The sequence below is a fragment of the Myotis davidii genome, unplaced genomic scaffold, assembly GCF_000327345.1.
Source record: "Myotis davidii unplaced genomic scaffold, ASM32734v1 scaffold120, whole genome shotgun sequence".
NCBI classification, from domain to species: domain Eukaryota; kingdom Metazoa; phylum Chordata; class Mammalia; order Chiroptera; family Vespertilionidae; genus Myotis; species Myotis davidii.
In genome coordinates, this window is record NW_006294778.1 from 828,680 (window position 1) to 846,986 (window position 18,307).

The 18,307-nt window shown below is 46.6% G+C and overlaps 1 long non-coding RNA gene across 1 annotated transcript in view; it reads right to left on the bottom strand.

Moving 5' to 3' along the window:
• Positions 1 to 3,433: 3,433 nt before the first annotated feature.
• Positions 3,434 to 18,307, bottom strand: part of LOC102767411 — a 32,087-nt gene continuing 17,213 nt past the window's right edge. Inside the window, exons 2-3 of the long non-coding RNA XR_435959.2 lie at positions 17,679 to 17,804; positions 3,434 to 3,511 (exon numbers count right to left, since the gene is read on the bottom strand). This is a non-coding gene — a long non-coding RNA (uncharacterized LOC102767411). The remainder of the gene's footprint in view (positions 3,512 to 17,678; positions 17,805 to 18,307) is intronic.

Here is an 18,307-nt window from a genome sequence, read left to right on the forward strand (position 1 = left end):
TCCTCCAGCCCCCTCCCACTCCTGTAAGAAGCTGCGGGGACACACTCAGTGCAGCCAGCAAACTTGAGAAACAGCAACTTTCCACTTCCTGTTGCCGTTTTATTTCTCTCGTCATCTGAACCTTAACCTTTTCCTCCTTCCCTGAGGTTAGATTTCACTCTATCCTCTTAACCAGGGGTCCTCAAACTTTTTAAACAGGGGGCCAGTTCACTGTCCCTCAGACCGTTGGAGGGCCGGACTATAGTTTAAAAAAAAACTATGAACAAATTCCTATGCACACTGCACATATCTTATTTTGAAGTAAAAAAACAAAATGGGAACAAATACAATATTTGTATTTGCATGTGGCCCGTGGGCCGTAGCTTGAGGACCCCTGCTCTTAACACTCACAGCATTTTTCCATTTCCCACTTAGTTTCTGTCTGAACACAGATGTTTTAGATACCAGGTGGGGACAGCAAGGTAAATCATGGGCATCAGAGGGAAAGTGAGCCCCCACCCCTTGGACCTGGTGGTCCTAGGACACCCACAGCAACCTGGTTTAGGAACGGTGGGCGTGTTATATGGTCAGATGGATATTTCACTTGGATTTATTTTTTAAAAATTAGGAAAACCACTCTTAAGGCTAATCCTGAAACCAATGTAAATAAGTTTATGTGTGTGCACATATCTATCATCTACATATATTACATATAACCTATACGTAGTATGCACATTACAAAGTCAATCCATGAATAGAGTAAAAAGTAAAACATTCCAAAAGTGTTCAAATTACATGGTAAACCCCCTTTCTCCATTGGTGTGTGGGAACCAGCTCACAGGAACTCACTCTGTGCATCCCTTTTCTTCGATGTTCAAGTGACATCACATCTGTAGCTCAATATTGACCATCATAGGAGTAATTAAGCCACCAATTAGGGCACCAGTACCTGAGAGCTGGTTGTTAAACATTGACCAGCATGCCAATGCCTTCTCTTCCCTGTGTATACACACACAGGCACTCAGACATTCTCTCCTTTCTAGAGAAGGCCACTGTTAACAGATGTATTGATACAGCTTTTGGATTAATGACTACCAGCTACTTGAGCTAAGTAGCACTGGTTCCTCAATGTTACAAATCTATTTTTAATTCCTTAAAGCCTTTTATGTTTTACATTTCTTTTCCATGGCCCCTGAATCGTACCCAGCCACCTCGCTCTCACTGGCAGTCCTATGGGTTTTGTCGTGACCATATTATTCATCCTCCAAACTGGGTTACCTCCGAGGATGAAGGGAGGTGCTAATTGCTTTGAGACAATAGGTACAAACTGAAGAATGGTGTAGCTTCATGGACACCGAGTTTACAGGTGCCAGAACCTGCCACTACACACCAACAGGAGAAAATTCCATTTCCCCAAAGACAGGTGCCTGACACATGAAGGTTGATCTCACTTAAGGCCGGAGCTCGGATGTTGGCTGAAGTCCAGGTTCCATGTGGAGGCTGAGGTCTGCAGAGCCAGCATCGTGGATTCCCAGAACTTGCCTTGGGAACAGCAGTTCACGCCAGCCCATGTGGGGAGCTGCAGCCATTTGGACAGAGGCAATGGCTGTGGGTACCGATTCCTTCCTGTCCGTTCCCTAGGGGAGAACAAGCGTGTATACGGGTCACACTGGTGTTTTTCCATTGGTGTGTGTTTAAATAGCCGATGCCATCTTGGCATGCAGCTGAAAGAAGAGGTTTCTCCGTAATATTCAGAATCTAACAGAGCTAAGATGTATTGAGTAACACCACTATGTGGGAGGACCTTTGGTATGCATTAGCTCACAGAGTCCTTGTAGCCAAACAACAAAGTGGACATTGCTGTTTATTGATGAGGAAATTAAGCGAGTTCTGGGAAATTAAGTAACTTCCTCAAATTCACATAGTCCCTATGTGGCAGAACCAGAATTTAAACGTAGGCCTATTTGTTTGAATCCGAAGCCACAAAGCAAGCAATGTTCCTTCCTTCCCCCAGCTAAGGAAGAAACGGGTTAAATATCGGCAGACAGAAGGATAGCAAAGTTATTAGATTTCCAGACTTTTTCCTTCAACGTCCATCTAATTACACACACAGTCTAGACAGCAACCTCTCCTGTTTGCTCCAAATCCTGCTATGCTTCTGGACTTTCTGAAAATTCATTTGAAATGGACCCGGGCAATCTCTAATCCTATCTCGACAGCGAGATCGACTCTAGGGGCCAGTAATTGATTCCCTGAAGGCTCCGGGTTACTTCCCCGACGACAGGGCCCAGGTAGAGACACTGTTTTCAGCTCCCCCTTGGACCTCAACTCAGCATCTGCCTCCAGGGATCTCCAAGTCTGTAGGGCTGGTTCACAGAGCACATATGTGCTGAGCTGACTAATGGCTTCTTTGTGCCCCATCGTGAAAGGACAGACCCTACTCTAATTCTCTTCCTTTCAAAGACTCCACTGTCTTTGAGTTAAGACTGCATTTGTGATCACCAGGCCTCTAGGGAGCTCTGTGTTGGTGGGAGAAACGTGAGGAAAATCCACTCTCTAATGTGGTGCCTGCACGCCATTGGTGGAGGTGATTGGAGCCTCCATTTAATGAACCAAGGCTTCAAGGTAGTTGGCACTTATGTGTCCTCACCACAACATTCTAATATACAGAAGGTATTTTTATTAAGTGAATGGAACCAGCCCTCAGAGAAATTATGTGACTCGCCCAAAATCATACAGGTTGTCCATGGAGGTGTCAGAATTTGAACCCAAATCTGGCTGACTTCAAAAACCTCTATCTTTCCGCTCTATGCTGTTGTCTCCTCAGATGATACTGAAATCAGCTTGGCTACTGAGCTTGTGCAGTTATATCTTCATGTAGGTCGTGGTAATATCTTTTTTCCCCTCCTTGCTTTTTTAATTTCCCAATGCCATGCCACTGATGTTTATGAAATGTCAGTTATCTGCTAAATGCATTCTAAGAAGTCTCAGACCCATGGAATCTAACGTCAGAGAGCCGCCATGGTCTTTGTCTTCATTCATTTAACATAAATGTTCTTCGTATGTGCCCTCCAATTTCAAGGGATGGTTGGTGACAACTGACAAGGAGATCATGGGGGCACCACAAAAATGTAGGGTTTCTCATTATGAATTTGGATGGAGTTGGTCATTGGTTTGTTCCAACATATACAGATAGTCTTGAGACACCACATCTTCTGGAATGAAGTTCTGGGAAGTGCTCCCAAGGCGTGGTACCAAGACCACCTGATCAGTGAGGCTGGGATGATGTCATGAAATGATTGACAGAGCTTGCTCAGAGCAAAACTCTTCAACGGATTCCTGGGTAAGTTGTGCTGCTGTGCTTGCGAAGGAAGACAGGAAGGGCGGTATCAGAACAGTTTCCTTGCAGTCATCATTATTTCTTTCTGCATGCCACAAATAGTAATGTGCGTCCGCTCTGCGATGAGCACTGTGGAGACGACAGTGAACCAGGCCTGGTCAGCTCTCATGTGATGGACAGTTACCTAGATAGCTGAAAAGTGAAGAGGTAATTCTAAGGTAGGTTTCGCCTTATTACATTCATGCAAACAATTTCAGTTTATTGTTATATAGCTTCAAACAGAAGAGTCACAAATAACACCAATAACTTTGATGCCCGTCATTCAGATTCACCAGGTGTTACATTTAGTCACATATGCCTCGTATCTCTGTCTACAGTATTTTTTCTAAAGCATTTGAGAGTGAATTGTAGGTGCCGTGCCCCTTTAAATCTGAATATGTATTTTAAAAAAAAAAAAATAGGGACATTATCTTATAGAGCTACAATGCAAGGGTCCAGTGCAAGAAAGTTAACGTTGATACCAGACTATAGTCTAACACACAGTCTACTTTCAAAGTTTGCCAAATGTTCTAATAATGTCTTCATAGGGGAGCTGGTACACACATGCACACACGTGGCCGCACCTGCGTATTGTATGTCTATCTTGAACTCGAAATGACCTCCATCCCATTCTGCACCCCGATTCCAGGGTCCAATTCAAGTTCAAATATTGTGTTTAGTCGTCTGTAGTCTCTAATCAGGAACAATGCCTTGGTCTTTCTTTACACTTCTTGACAGGGACATTTTTGAAGAGTATGGACAGTTGTTTTGCTAGTTTAGTGTTCTGACTGAGAAATGGGTTACATAAGCAGGCCAATTCATAGACTAGGTACTAGTATATATGTGTATGTAACCTTTCGAGTGCATTATATTATACAATACATTATAAAGTTTGATGGCAGATAGTGTTAAAGCCAGGACGCGGAAGGTTCCCCATTGATGTGTATGCAATGCATTGGTGAGCTAGTCCCACAGGTGGGACCCTGGGGCAGTACCTGGTATCATAGGACACGTCACTAGCCCCAGGTGGTTGCCCTATCACCAGAAAACAAAAGGGATCATTTTCTATCTGCTTAAACATCTTCTAACAACTTTTAAGATGTATTCATTCATTGAATTGCTTTGTAGATTAGAATGGATGTAGCTTATTTATAGTTATAAGTTGCTTTTAGTTACCCAGATGTAAAAGATAAAACAACAATGAGAAGTCTTACCTTCTTCTCTCCGAGTTCATTATAGATGGACCCACATTAGCTAGTTCATTAGCCTGTCCACCCTCCCCACAGATTATTGAACACTTGAGTGGCACTGGCTACAGAGCGCGCTACCCCTGTTGGGAGTGGAGGATGGAAAATTACTAGGAGGAGACATCAAGGGTAAGGGGACCCTTGTGAACCTGATTTAAGTGCTCAGCCCGATTCTTGCTAAACCAGCATGGAGAGGCCTGACGCTGACCCTGGTGTCCCCAGGAATGGGTTAGAGACTCTATCCTGTGTGCTTCTCAGAGCCTTTAGCTTCAGGATTAAACACCGTTTCTGAATGTAGAGCTCTCCCTCTGGCCTGAACAAGACTCTTCTCTCTGGAGCTCAGTGTCTATGTCTCTGATAAGAGACTCTTGATCTTCTGTGATTCTAAACACAGCTTCGTTTTGGTTTTTGATTTGGTAACAACGTTAGGAAGCACTTGAGTAGTACTGGCTGTGCATCAGTGACAGTGTTAAGTGTTTTACATCTAGTAAGTTAGTTAAGTAGTAAATATTACCAGACTCATTTACAAAGGTGCAAATTGAGGCACTGAGAGGTTAAGTACTTTGCATAAAGTCACACAGTCTGTAGCAGTGCAAGATTTAACCCAGGCAGTTTGGCCCCAGAGTTCACCTTCCCCCGACGGGGGAGGAGACGCCATGGCTTATAACAGGCCCTTCACTGTGCCTCTCATGTCTCTAGAGGGGATGTCAGTTTCTGAATGCAGTGTAACAAATTGTGGGTCAGGACTGCAGGTGTGAGTTGGCAGGAACCCTGACCAGGGTCTCAGCAGCTGCAGTCAAGGTCCCCGCCATGCTGTGGTCCGGACCTGGGGCTCAGGATCCTCCTCCAAGGTCACCGTTGGGAGAGCGGAGTCCCGTGTGCGTGTAGAACCGAGAGCCCGGCTTCCTTGGTGGCTGTAGGCACAGGGCCATTCTCAGCTCCTAGAGGACCCCCGCCATTCCCTGTCACATGGTCCTCTCCACAGCAGGGGTGCACTTCCTCAAAGCTAGCAGGGGAGCCCCTTCCTCCATCTGCTAAGACAGACTTACTTAAGGTGACACGGTCATGGAGGCGACATCCCATCTTATTGCCCCCATACAAGGGGTGCGGGTGATACAGGGCATGCACACCAGGGCAGGCACCTTCTGCCACCTCAGCATTCTGCCTGCCACACACCACATGATCACCCCTCTCTCCAGGCGGGACTGGGTGCCGCCTGAGAGGGGCGGCCACCATGTCCCATGCCCGGCAGCCTGTCCAGCCCAAAGGGTCGCTCAGACATGCTCACTGTACCTTACAAGACATCTCAGAGACTAGCCTGCTCTTATTTGAAGTGATGCCAGGCCTGGGCGATGCCAGGCATGTGCTGAGCCAGCTCAGCCAAGGGTTTGAAAGCCTGAGTGAGGGCAGCAAAAAGATGAAGAAATGACAGACAAAGAGAATAAGCTGGGTCTAGGTCAGCCGTGGGCAAACTGCGGCCCGCGGGCCGGATCCGGCCTGTTCGGCTGTTCTATCCGGCCCGCGGAGCCGAAAGAGTGGAGGCTTCTCTTGCTCTCCCCTCCGCTCCTTCACCAGCAGTAGTGTTAACATGTATTAGTTCACACAAACACTCCATCCATGCTTTTGTCCCGGCCCTCCGGTCCAGTTTAAGAACCCATTGTGGCCCTCGAGTCAAAAAGTTTGCCCACCCCTGGTCTAGGTGGATCTTCCTGTGCCTGGCTGAGGCCACAGAGAGAGATCCAGAGGCAAGCTGAGCCTTTATTTTATAGCCAGAGGTAAACAAGGTAGTGGTCACCATAGTTACAGTGATCTTGTGAGTTTCACTTGTTCTGACAGCACTTGCTACATCTCCCTCAGCCCTGTAGCTTCCCAGATAAGATCTAGGGAGCGTCATAAGGTCAAGCCTAATTATGCTCAGGGGACTGTGCCCTCTAAGCTGGGACTTGTCTGTGGCTTTGCCAAAAGGTCAGTCCGAGGCTTAACCCTATAGCCGTGCCCTACAAGGTGCGGTCCCAACATGATTGGAACCACCATTTCATTGGGAAACACAGACATTTTTGAAAGGAGAAACCTCTCCGTCTCATGGCACGTCTACTCCCAGCTCTCCCTCCACCATCTCTCCTCTGGTTCCCTTGTGTTCACTCTCTCCCCAGGGTGAGGCGGGCATGTTCTTTTCCTTTAACCAAATGCAACCAGCATTCAGAGAGAACCTTTGGGTGTGCTGGCTGCAGCCCACAGGCATCGAGAAGGTTCAGTGTGGAAGGCGAACACAGAAACCACCGGGGACTCGGGTGCGAGAATGGAGCATTACCGGCCCCGGGAATGCATCCCCCTCCTGTGACGGGCTGAATGGGACCGTTTCTATGATGTGACCTGAGGGTGGTCCTTTGGAAACTGCTTTTTTTTTAAAGGAAGAAACTGCATCCCCAGCACATAGCGCTGTGCCCAGCGCACAGTAGATGCTCGATAAACATAAGGTGTCCCAAAAAGTGTATACATTGATGTTTCTTTTCAGCTTTAGTCCATTGGAATTAATAATTATTCAAAGTGTATATATATTTTGGGGACACCCTGTATTTATTGCCTGGAGGGGAAGATATAGTAGCCAAGAGCTCAGACTCAAAAAAGTCCTCATTTGGAATCCGGGGTGGGAGTGGGGGTGGGGGTCGGGGGCGATTACCAGCAAGTTATTGCATCCTTTTGAACCTCCGTTTGTTCATCTGTCCAGTGATGACCTGAAGGACGGCTACTTAAGAAGGACTAAGAAATTTACATGAGATAGACAGCCCATGGGACATAGGACATGCACACCCTTTAGAGATGTTTCCTCCACGAATCCTCTAGAGAAGGGACAAAGGAAGGTCAGGGGTGGGGATGGGATGGAGAAGGGAATCTGGGCAATGAGAGGCTGAGGTGAGAGGGGCAAGACATACGGATACCGGGAACTACAAGATGCACAGAGGAGGAAAGCAGAGGCTGCCCACGTGTTCCTGTAGGTGTAATCACAGTCCTCCTACTTGTTAGGGTCATCACGGGATGAATGCACGAGGCCAAAAGTGGTAAAGAATTATAAAATTACTAAAGGCCCGGTGCACAAATTCGTGCACCAGTGGAGTCCCTCTGCCTGGCCTGCAGGGATCGGGCTGAAACTGGCTCTCTGACATCCCCCAAGGGGTCCTGGATTGTGAGAGGGTGCAGGCCAGGCTGAGGGACCCCACCGGTGCATGATCAGGGCAGAAGGTTGGCCAGCCAGGGTGGGACTGCAGGAGGGCTCCAGGGCGTGTCTGGCCTGTCTTGCTCAGTCCCAATCAGCCAGACCCCAGTAGCAAGCTAACCTACCAATCGGAACGTCTGCCCCCTGGTGGTCAGTGCACATCAGTGACTGGTTGACCGGTCAACTATCTGCCTCCTAGTGGTCAATGCACATCATAGCAATCGGTTGAGCGGCCTTAGCATATTATTAGCATATTATATTTTGATTGGTTGAATGGCCGTCTGGATGACCGGACACTTAGCATATCAGGCTTTTATTTTATAGGATTAGGTCATCTGGAAAACCAGATGGACGGAGCCCAAAAATGGCACCAGCCCCCAGGGACGGACAGTCAGAGATTTTAAAGGGCTTTTTCTGCGAGAGAATTCTCTGAGTGGGTCTGGAGTCTAGAAATGTCCAGAGGGGAAGGATAATGGTGATAGCAAATGGAATATGGTCTAAGTGAAAGGGAATGTCCATTGTGAAGTGGGCTAAAGGTCAGTTCCCAAGGGAGGGAGTATTGATTCAGTTACTTAATCAGACCGAACACTCCTGTGCCATCACTTTACATTTCTCATCTACGTCGTCCTGCCAGCCTCACAGGGCAGCCCTGTGATGCAGGCAGGTCCCACGTTTATTCTAATTTTACAGGTGAGGGTGGAGTGAAAGCTTACAGTGGCCAACCCATCACTGTGCCCCTCCCTGGTCATGAGAGGAAGCGGTCAGAGCAGGAGCTCGGGCCCCACTCCCGACTCCCAGTGCTGTGCTCTCTGGGCAGCCGGGAGCCGTCAGCAGGAGAGCGTGGCTAGACCGAGTGCGGGGTCCAAGCAGTTCATCAAAACACACACAGGAGCTGTCAGCGTCTGCAGGGGTTCATGAAGGGGAAAATAAAAGGCTCTGGTTGGCTGGAGGTAAATAAATAGAGGAAGCAAAGGTTGAAAAGCTTACAATAAATCATCCAGGGATTGTCTTCAAGATTCCTGGGTGACTGAACAATAAACCAGGCAGGCAGAGAGCAGACAGCAAAGGAGGCTCTCAGATTGCTGGAGGAAGGAGGGAACGGGTGGGTGTTAAGCAGCTGCTGGGCCCAAGGTCCTGTGCTAGATGGGTGACCTGCCTTATCTGTTTACCCCTCAGCCAGCCCTGTGAGCTGAATGCTGTGGTCCTCATCTCTGGGCAAGGGGAGGAAGGTCAAGAAGGGGAAGCCAAAGGCCTGCAGTCCTGCAGCTGGTAAGGGGTCCGCCAGGCTCCGAAATCCACACCTTTCCATGAACACATGCCCCAGGGGCCAGAGGGATTTCACCTGGGCCCTCTCAGGAGTGAATGAAAGGGGAGAGTCTAGGGGACATGTTTTAAAATGCAGGTGTTATTATTATTCAGGGAGGAGGAGGCCAACAGAGCGGGAGGTGATGGTCATTGGGAAGACAGTTTGTGACAGTTCCAAGAGGAGCAGGCAGCCCCACCAAGGAGCCAAGTGGGGAAACACCAGTGGGGTCCAGAGGCAGAGGGAGGGGGAGGGGGGCTAGGGCCTTTGTTGTGGTTCCCAGGGAAGGCTCGCCTGAGTCGGGTGAGCAGGCTGGGACTGGCTAACGGCCACAGTCTCAGAGGGCTTGGGGTCGGGCTGTCTCCAGTTGTCTGGTACCTGGCCCGGGGATATTGGAGCGGGCGTGGCCCAAAGGGTAGGCTGTCCATACAGGAGGTGGTGGCAGGTGAGAGCTTGGATCCGTGGATTTGCATGTGGAAGGCTAGTCTCTGAGAAGGGCAGTCACTCCAGAGTCTACAAACCCCCAGGTGCCAGAAACAGGGCTCTTACAGAAGAGCAACCTTCAACCAGGCAGACAGGTGGCATCACAACACTTCCAGGGGGGCTGGTGAGTGCGCCTGGGGCTTCTCCGTGTTCTGGAGCTGGAGAGGGGCTCCACTCATCACATCAGGAGAGGCCTATTCGTGGCTTTACCATGTTTTGGCAAAGTCAGGGTGGGCATTGTTTTAAGCATGCTGACAGCAGGTAATTGCAGGTCAAAGGACCCAAGTGGGTAAATGAATCGGAATTAAATGAGATTAATCAGAATAAACTCTGTTATTCCCCTATCAGGAATGTCAAGACATTGTGTAAAGTGTGTGTGTGTGTGTGTGTGTGTGTGTGTGTGTGTATCTGTGTGTTGTGTGTGTGTCTGTTTTGTGTGTATCTGTGTGTATTTTGTGCATGTGTGTGTCTGCGTATGTGTGTCTCTATGTGTGTCTGGGTCTCTGTGTGTGTCTGTTTTGTGTGCATGTGTGTGTGTTTCTGTGTGTTTTGTGTGCATGTGTGTGTGTGTGGGCAGTGCAAACCAGGCTCACAGAAAACCAGAGGCATTTGACTGTGTAGGTGACCAGGAAAGTAAGGGAGTGGAAGACTGATTTTCCAAGTTTATTTTTTGCCCTTTGGATGTTTCATGGATATAAATAGAAATTGAATCTGCTCCTCTATTACTTATTCTTAACGTTGTTTGTCAGTGCGATTAAGTGTAAGGAATGGAAATAGGAATCTGATAAACCCTTCAGCATTTCTTAGGATAAAGATAAAATTTCTTATCACGGCTTATAGGGTGTGCAGACTCTCTCTTCCACCTCCGTTTCTAACCTCATCTCACACCACACTCTACCCCACTGCCTGGCATGCCCTTGGCGTCTTCATCCAGGTACCTGTCAGTCATTCTTCACTTCTCTTCTTTAGCATCATTCCTTTAGGAGAGTGCTCACTGGCCTCTCTGCCCAAAACACCCCCCACTCCCAATGATACTCTCATAGCACCAAGTACTTCTGCTGCGTAACTGCTGTCACAGTTGAACTTCACATCGTTTATGTAATGATTTGTTCAATGGCTACGTCCCTCATAAAGCTGTGGGCTCTGGAGGTAGGAAACAACTGAAATGGTTTTTATTCACCAGGGTAGCTCAAGATCCTAACATGGAGTAGGTCCTAAGTAGATATTTGTTAGATGAATAAATAAATGAATGAACGTGACCTCTTTCCCACACCCACCTCTGTAGTAAACTGTCTTTTCAATGACCACCACCTCCTAATCTGTTGGCCTCATCATCCCCAATTGAGCAGGTCACTTCCCTCCCTGAGCCTTCCTTTCTTCATCTGTGCAATGGAAGAACTGGTTGTGATCATTGATTTCTAAAGCCTTTCCGGTTTCTGTGCTATTGTGGGCTGTTTAAAGGTTTTCTGTGTCCTACAGGGAAGTGTGTTTCTTCCTGGTGGCAAGAAGAAAGGGGGTTCTTTAAGATATGGGATGGCAGAGGGGAGAGAGGGTACTTGTAATGTTGAAGGAAGATCAGAGAAGTCCTCACTGATAAGTGCAGAGACTTGAGGGAAGGAAAAGTGTGAGACATGTGGATATCTGAGAAAGAGCAGTCCAAGTAGAAAAAACAAACAAACAGCTGATTCAAAGGCCCTGAGGCAGGCTAGAGTAAGATTAGCAAGAAGGCAAGGATGGCTAGAGCATAATGGGCTGGTGAAGAATGATAAACAATGAGGACCAAGAAGTAAGACTTGAAGGAGAAAAAATACATAGGGCCTGGTAGACCATTGTAGGACCCTTTTACTCTGAGTGGGATGAGAAATCATTGGAGGGCTTTGAGCAGAGGAGTGACATGAACTTAGGGCCTAATTGGCTTCCTGAATGACAGTGAAAAGATAAGCTATTGTACATTATGTTTATATTTCCAATGTATAAATTATCTGGAGTTCCATTTCATAAATTCATGTTATGCCATAAAGATTCTGCAATTACTGAAGAAAACAAATGAATACAAATGTATGCCTTAAACAAATAAGATATTATTGGAATTCCAATTATGCATCCCCTCACTCTCTTTCCAATGGCCTCTGTGCGTCTACAACATGAACCAGCTTAGAGTGAACCTAGAACTTGAATTTTGTCTCTGAAAGTTATTAACTGTGAGAAATTCCCAGAACATGGTCTGCAAAATGAACCCGAAAAAAAAATGTTTGTTGATGCCACACTGGGGCAGTGGGAGGGTTATGTGAAAATGTACCTGCATTATCCTTAGCACAGTACTTGGTGTACCCTTGGTACTCAGTAGGTGCTAGTTCCCATTCGTCTCCTTCCTTTGCGGACAATAATTAATATGGAAATGGGAGGCTGGGATTTGGGGCACATTGAGGTCATGATGATAACCACACATTTGGACAGAACTTATTTACATTTCCAAGCACCGTCCAGACAATTTTATGAGCTGCCAGAAGAGAGAAGACTGTCCTCATTTTCTAGCTGGAAAGAATAAAGTTGGAATGGCTTGTACAGCATTAGCAGCCAAGCTGGGGGGCTGAGTTTCAGCTTCTCTTGCCCATTTCTGTGTTTTTCCCAACTACATCTCTCCAGGGTTTGGCTTCAGCTTGTTTTAACAGTCAACCAATTGCAAAGAAGGCCAGATCTGTGCATGGCTTAAGTAACAAAGGAAGGTCCCCTGGTGCTACCCACACCAGGCCTAAGAATCTCTTCTGATGTCCTGTGTAAAAACCACATTTGAAAGATTCTAGGGGCCACCCAGATTAATTTTGCTGGAAAAATTTCAGCTGATAAGTTCTTGGTTAGCCTTTCCCACAGTTCCCTGTGCAGCAGGTAGAAGAAGCAGTAAGAACTACCCTTCTGGACTTGACTTAGATCAGTAAGAAACAACAAACTGCTTGTCTGGAAATGATGATAAAGAAAAAAGAAGGTCACGTGGACTTAGCAGGGGGTGGAGAGAGAAACTCCCACCCAACCTCCTGAACTTCGAACTTTGATAATGCAGATGTCAAATATGATGCAAAATATCGACATGATCCCAGAAACTAACTCATCAAAAAGCAAAACAACTAAGACAGGAGAACCCTAAAAATGAAATCTGACAATATCATTTAAAATATTCTTAGCCAGAGAGGAAAGAATGAGACACGTTAAGAAGTTAATGTGGGTGCACAGGTAGGGTCTGCCTTAGGGACCATTCATTTGGGTGCAAGTAGCAAGTTCATTTTAAATTGACTTTAAAATAATCAAGTAAAGAGGGATGTAATGAAAGAGTCCTGGGACCAATCACAAAATCCCAGGGCAGCTCAGCCTCTTTGGTGGTTGCGAATCTCAAAACACTCAGATATACAAAGAACACCACATCAACTTGTATCTGGTTTTCATCTTCCCGTTTTCCCAGATTGGAGGGATATAAAAATGTGGTTCCTTGGGGGACATTCTGGCCACTTTTGTTCAAGGGAGTTCAATGGCTAGCAGTTGGTTTCCACCCCTTTGTCCTGTTGTCCCATTTGTGCTCCAGGTCTGAACGCTCTGCTCCTTTCTTGCTGCGCCAGATCTGATTCAATGGGGCCGCACACAGCACTTGACACAGCAATGGCCTGATGAAGACAGGCAACTACTTCCCTCACATAAAAAGATCCAGCCACTGTGCATGGCGGCCAGCTAACGCATGGCATTCTTTTACGAAAGAAGAAGGAAAGAATGGAAATTGAGATGCACCAAGCAGTCTGTTGTCCCTGCCATCCTCCGGGCGTGGGACTGGGATGAAGGTGGGAGCAGGTCCTTTCTCAGGGTCCAGAAGCAGCCCTCCCTCTGCGGATCAGCCCCACACTCGGACCCTGCCAAAGGTTGTAGGAACTGCTGTGCTCCGAGGCCATTCCAATATCTACTCTACCCGGTCCGCTTCCTCTCAACACGCCCCCTCCACATCCTTAGAGGGCTCCTCTTCCCCAGTTCACTCTCTGGGACAGGTTGTGCTAGTCTTCTGTCAGGTTAGGGCTTTGCCAAAAACATTAAGACAATAAAAGTCACTTGCACTTAGTTCCTGTATGACGTGATGGTAAATGTTCTAAAGGCTTTACATATTTGATTAAATTGTCATTGTAGCCCTATGAGGTAGACAGCATTGTCCTTCCTTTACCAATGGGACAAGAGAGCCTCACAGCCAGGAAGTGACAAGACCCTCCTAAGCTAGCTGACCTGGCATGGGAACTCTAGCTCTGACCCACAGCCCTGTATGCTCCTCTGCTCGCCTGTAGGCAGAGTTGACTTTCTGCCCTGACGCATCAAGAGTCCAGGGGAGACCAGTGATCTGGCTGCCACCCCCTAATACAAACAGCGAGGAGCAGGGAGCACAAATTGAAATTCAAAGAACTACCTTGCCGTGACCTTCTAGGCTTACAAAGCCATCAGGAGCTCATGTCCTTGGTTCACTGTCTTTGCTTCGCTCTACACATCCGTCTGTTTTCCTCTTACCAAGCCATTGAACGGTTCAATTATGCTCCATGGCCACAACTCCTGAGGTTCTCATCTCTCCACTCCGGTAGCCGGCCTAGACCAACTCCCCGTCAGACTCAGCTCCAGATTGCTAGGTGAGCCTGTGTCCCAGGTTCCGTCCCTTGTCCTCTCAGCCATGGTCAAGAAGCATGGTGACTCTGCACAAACCCTGAATCTCAGAGACCTAAGGCCGTGACCATGAAAAGGATCTCCTTGCCTCTGTTTTTCAAATAAAAGCACGTGTACAAAATACTGAAGATGAAAGTCATAGCCAAACAACCAAGTATTGAACCCAAAAGTATGTGGCCAGGAAGAGCCGAGGCTGGCAGAGCTGTACATAATAGAACAAATGAAGCGAAGAAAGGCACAGACTCACTTCTTTGGGCAGAAATTAGAATGTTAGCACATGAAAGAGAAAAGTTAAATGACTCAATTCCCACTTTGCTTTGCTGCCAGGGGGAACAATTCCCGACAAGAAATGGTAGAATAGCTATCTTTAAGGGGACACTTCCGGGAAGAAAAATGAGAATGATAATAGAGCATTTAATATGCTTTAAGTGAATTTAAATGCTCAGAACCAGAATAATTACATCTCAGGGCACAGAATGTACCAATAAAACGTGTCTACATTGACAGCAGCGGCATCTCTGCTCTTTTAACAAATGACAGAGAAGGAAAGTTCGGCTGGAAGACTGCGGGAAGGTAGGCATTGTTCTGTTTTACCATCAAGGTTCTGGAAACATATATTAATGAGCTTGAAATTAGAGCAAGACAAAACCTGAAGGAGTTATCATTAAAAATGACATGCAACTAGTTATAACCTAAAAAGATCATTGGTAGGAGTTAGCAAAGTGTTATTTGATTAATTTATTCATTTGTCCAAACCCTTATTGCGTATGTTTTAGATGCCACACACAGAGGGTATAAACGTGTATAAGACTGAGCTTTACCATCAACCTGGTAGCATTCAGAAAAATTAACAGAAATACAGAGCAAACTAGCCTCACCTTCTTTTTTGGTACCTTTGCCAGGCTGGTAGAACAGCTCCTTCTTCAAAGATCACATACCTGATACTTAAGGCCAGGTGTGTTCCACTAGTTGAGCTATCCCCCCATAGAAGGCTCCAACAGGGGTGAGGAAGAAGTATGTCTTTCTTCATAATGAGCTCCAAAAAGAGCACATGGGCAGCCCATACTCCAGGAAACACAATGTCCATCTTACCGCCAAAGCTAGAGCAGTTGGCTCTAAAATATTCGATCTGGTAGGTGGAGTAGGGTACCCAGGGCCCAGTAGTGAACACAGTAAGCAATCAAATGGAGTCATGGGTCAAAAATCAATGATGAGCCCCGGCTGGGTGGCTCTGTAGGTTGGGGCATCGTCCCATACACCAGAAAGGTTATGGGTTTGATTCCTGGGCAGGGCACATACCTAGATTGCAGGTTTGATCTCAGTTGGGTGCGTGTGGGAGACAATCGATTGACGTTTCTCATATCAATGTCTCTCTCTCTCTCTCTCTCTCTCTCTCTCTCTCTCTCTCTTTCAAATCGATGAACATATCCTTGGATTGGGATTAATTTTTTTTTAATCAATAATGAGGTTCCAATCTTGGGGAAAACAGAAATGGTAAGAATGAGGACTGATGTTAACTTAGTCAAAAGTCTGTGATCAGGGTAATTCCCTGTCCAGGGATGGGGCTTTCTGAAGAGCCAGAAACCTGGTCAGAATTTGCAGTAGAGTGGTATATTCCTCAGTATCCACAGACCACTTCAAGGGCATTTATTGCACACAAGGCATCAATTTTAGGTTATCTCTCTCCAGCTTGATAGTGAAGAGCTTAAGACATGTCCAGGTTCCACAATCAGTATATTTCCTTACTATTTATTCCTGCCAAATAAGGATATTTTTTAATTCATAGTTGTAAGGATATCTAGACAGTTCTGGATCCTCAAATAAAACGTTGACTCACAAGGAATAGATTCATCACTGAAGATTGCTTTCCATGTACCAGTAGACAGAAGCACTTCATATGCAAGGCGTAACTTTCAAAAAACTCTTTCCACTTGAAAGATGAATGCCCATTCATTCTTTGGTTGAATGCATCTTTGGAAAATGTTTCTACATAGTTTGTGGTAGCCATGGGTCAAAAATCAATGATGAGCCCCGGCTGGGTGTGGTTTTTGAAACACATCAATAATGTATCATCAGTTTCTTTCTCTGACAATGACAGGATCATTAGCCACACTAGAGGCCCAGTGCATGAAATTTGTGCATGGGTAGGTAGGGTCCCTAGTGGCTGCTGGCTGGGCCTTCTTTCATTCCACACTGCCCCCTGGTGGTCAGCGCACGTCATAGCGTGTGATCGAATTCCTGGTCAAACTCCCGAGGGGACACATTACATATTAGGCTTTTATATATATACATACTAGAGGCCCGGTGCATGAAATTTGTAGATGGGGGCTGGGAGGGACCTCAGCCCAGCTGCACCCTCTCCAACCAGGGACTCCTCAGGGGATGTGTGACTGCCTCTCACAATCTGGGACTGCTGGCTCCTAACTGCTCACCTGCCTGCTTGTCTGATTGCCCCTAACCACCTCTGCCTGTTTGATTGCCCCTAACCATCTCTGCCTGCCTGCCTGATCACCTCTAACTGCTCCCCTACTGGCCTGATCTCCCCTAAGTGCTCTCCTGCTGGCGTGATTGCCCCTAACCACCTCTGCCTCACCCCACACCCGGGACCCAGGATTCTCTCCTCCGGGCCGGCTGCAGCCACAGGTGACCGTGTGCAAGCGGCTTTGCCTGGGCCAGAGCCACAGGCATCCGGTACCATGGGGTGAGAGGGTGGCTTGTCCCTCTCCCAGGCTGCAGCCTGGCTGGTCCCCCATTCCTCTCTCGCAAGTTCATTTGTGCCTGGCTGGTCCTCATTCCTCTCTCCCCAGTGTTGAGTGTCTGAGCCGTTACAGCATGATGGCGTGAGGGTGTGATGACCATTTGCATATTAGCTCTTTACTGTATAGGATGATTGAAGTATGGTCTTAAGAAATTCTGAGATCTTGTCCTGAACATTAGAAATGATCGTCCTTGAGCTCTGAATGACAAATTCCATTTAATTCAAGAGGCTGACTCTAATTTTGAAATAGATCCAGTCATTCTAAGTAACTAAAGTAATAAAGTCACACAAAAATGTTTATCCCACCTTCAAAAAATGTCTTTTTATAAACCATTCTATGTCAGTATAAAAAATAGAGGTTTGTTGTTATTGTTGTTAATCCTTAGCTGAGGGTATTTTTCCATTGATTTTTAGAGAGAGTGGAAGGGAGAGGGACAGAGAGAAACATCCATGTGAGGGAAACACATCGATTGATTGCTTCCTGCGCACACCCCAACCAGGGCCAGGCAACTTGCACACACCCCAACCAGGGCCAGTTACATGCTCTTGACCGGGACCCTTCAGTCTGCAAGCCGACGCTCTACCCACTGAGCCAAACTGGCTAGGGCAAAAAATAGAATTTTGTATTCACTTACCACTTCTCAGCACATCACACTGAAAAGATGTACATATTCTAGCTATGATCCCATCATAGTCAACGTTCTACAGTTTCTCTCAGCCTTCGATCAAGAGGAGGTATATTGTTGGCTACTGGTTAGTGTCTGCGAAATAGTTGAGAAAGTCTGTGTGACTGTTGGCATGGGTCCTCGTGCTGTTGTGTAGTCCTCCCCATGGCTCACAAATCATTTCAGTTTAAATGAAAAAAAGTCTTCTAATGGCACAAGCTTTCAGTGATAAAGCCTGTTGACACTTCTCTGTCCTACATGCATTACACACATCCAAGGAGTCCATTCACACTCTGCACAGCAGTGGTCTGCAAAATATAGGCTGGGAATTCATACCTCGTCGTTTCTCTTCTTATTTTCTTTACCATGAATAGTATGTAATATCCAAAAGCGTTATTGAATCAAGGAATTTTGCAAAATTTTCATTCACTTTTTGACTGGTTCAATGATGTGGTTCATACATATTTTGAATGATGCCTCTGGAGTTTTGGATTCTTTTCTACATTTGGATATAAAAGTCACTTACTTCATACTAACAACAATTATTTTGTAGAAGGACTAGGCGGGGAGTGGGGTTGGGGGTGGGGGGACTTGACTGG